This window comes from Oncorhynchus kisutch, unplaced genomic scaffold (genome assembly GCF_002021735.2).
Source record: "Oncorhynchus kisutch isolate 150728-3 unplaced genomic scaffold, Okis_V2 Okis07a-Okis12b_hom, whole genome shotgun sequence".
Lineage (NCBI taxonomy): Eukaryota > Metazoa > Chordata > Actinopteri > Salmoniformes > Salmonidae > Oncorhynchus > Oncorhynchus kisutch.
Genome location: NW_022261984.1, coordinates 16,780,618 through 16,783,117, shown reverse-complemented (window position 1 = coordinate 16,783,117; position 2,500 = coordinate 16,780,618). Strand labels below are relative to the sequence as shown.

Here is a 2,500-nt window from a genome sequence, read left to right as displayed (position 1 = left end):
CAGATTCACAGTGTATTTTATATATTAGCAGGTTAGGGTCAGGGTCTCAGATTCACAGTGTATTTTATATATTAGCAGGTTAGGGTCTCAGATTCACAGTGTATTTTATATATTAGCAGGTCAGGGTCTCAGATTCACAGTGTATTTTATATATTAGCAGGTTAGGGTCTCAGATTCACAGTGTATTTTATATATTAGCAGGTTAGGGTCTCAGATTCACAGTGTATTTTATATATTAGCAGGTCAGGGTTTCAGATTCACAGTGTATTTTATATATTAGCAGGTTAGGGTCTCAGATTCACAGTGTATTTTATATATTAGCAGGTTAGGGTCTCAGATTCACAGTGTATTTTATATATTAGCAGGTTAGGGTCTCAGATTCACAGTGTATTTTATATATTAGCAGGTTAGGGTCAGGGTCTCAGATTCACAGTGTATTAGCAGGTTAGGGTCAGGGTCTCAGATTCACAGTGTATTTTATATATTAGCAGGTTAGGGTCTCAGATTCACAGTGTATTTTATATATTAGCAGGTTAGGGTCAGGGTCTCAGATTCACAGTGTATTTTATATATTAGCAGGTTAGGGTCAGGGTCTCAGATTCACAGTGTATTTTATATATTAGCAGGTTAGGGTCAGGGTCTCAGATTCACAGTGTATTTTATATATTAGCAGGTCAGGGTCTCAGATTCACAGTGTATGTTATATATTAGCAGGTTAGGGTCTCAGATTCACAGTGTATTTTATATATTAGCAGGTTAGGGTCTCAGATTCACAGTGTATTTTATATATTAGCAGGTTAGGGTCTCAGATTCACAGTGTATTTTATATATTAGCAGGTTAGGGTCAGGGTCTCAGATTCACAGTGTATGTTATATATTAGCAGGTTAGGGTCAGGGTCTCAGATTCACAGTGTATTTTATATATTAGCAGGTTAGGGTCTCAGATTCACAGTGTAGTTTATATATTAGCAGGTTAGGGTCAGGGTCTCAGATTCACAGTGTATTTTATATATTAGCAGGTTAGGGTCTCAGATTCACAGTGTATTTTATATATTAGCAGGTCAGGGTCTCAGATTCACAGTGTATTTTATATATCAGCAGGTTAGGGTCTCAGATTCACAGTGTATTCGCAGGTTAGGGTCAGGGTCTCAGATTCACAGTGTATTTTATATATTAGCAGGTTAGGGTCTCAGATTCACAGTGTATTTTATATATTAGCAGGTTAGGGTCTCAGATTCACAGTGTATTTTATATATTAGCAGGTTAGGGTCTCAGATTCACAGTGTATTTTATATATTAGCAGGTTAGGGTCAGGGTCTCAGATTCACAGTGTATTTTATATATTAGCAGGTTAGGGTCAGGGTCTCAGATTCACAGTGTATTTTATATATTAGCAGGTTAGGGTCTCAGATTCACAGTGTATTCGCAGGTTAGGGTCAGGGTCTCAGATTCACAGTGTATTTTATATATTAGCAGGTTAGGGTCTCAGATTCACAGTGTATTTTATATATTAGCAGGTTAGGGTCTCAGATTCACAGTGTATTAGCAGGTTAGGGTCAGGGTCTCAGATTCACAGTGTATTTTATATATTAGCAGGTTAGGGTCAGGGTCTCAGATTCACAGGGTATTTTATATATTAGCAGGTCAGGGTTTCAGATTCACAGTGTATTTTATATATTAGCCAGTCAGGGTCTCAGATTCACAGTGTATTTTATATATTAGCAGGTTAGGGTCAGGGTTTCAGATTCACAGTGTATTTTATATATTAGCAGGTCAGGGTCTCAGATTCACAGTGTATTTTATATATTAGCAGGTTAGGGTCAGGGTCTCAGATTCACAGTGTATTTTATATATTAGCAGGTTAGGCTCTCAGATTCACAGTGTATTTTATATATTAGCAGGTTAGGGTCAGGGTCTCAGATTCACAGTGTATTTTATATATTAGCAGGTCAGGGTCTCAGATTCACAGTGTATTTTATATATTAGCAGGTTAGGGTCAGGGTCTCAGATTCACAGTGTATTTTATATATTAGCAGGTCAGGGTCTCAGATTCACAGTGTATTTTATATATTAGCAGGTTAGGGTCAGGGTCTCAGATTCACAGGGTATTTTATATATTAGCAGGTCAGGGTCTCAGATTCACAGTGTATTTTATATATCAGCAGGTTAGGGTCTCAGATTCACAGGGTATTTTATATATTAGCAGGTCAGGGTCTCAGATTCACAGTGTATTTTATATATCAGCAGGTTAGGGTCTCAGATTCACAGGGTATTTTATATATTAGCAGGTCAGGGTCTCAGATTCACAGTGTATTTTATATATTAGCAGGTTAGGGTCTCAGATTCACAGTGTATTTTATATATTAGCAGGTTAGGGTCAGGGTCTCAGATTCACAGTGTAGTTTATATATTAGCAGGTTAGGGTCTCAGATTCACAGTGTATTCGCAGGTTAGGGTCAGGGTCTCAGATTCACAGTGTATTTTATATATTAGCAGGTTA

At 37.3% G+C, this 2,500-nt stretch overlaps 1 protein-coding gene across 1 annotated transcript in view; it reads left to right on the top strand.

Annotated features, from left to right (window-relative positions):
- The window catches only part of LOC109886058 (bifunctional heparan sulfate N-deacetylase/N-sulfotransferase 4-like), a 62,529-nt gene that overhangs the window by 42,891 nt on the left and 17,138 nt on the right, over nt 1–2,500 (top strand).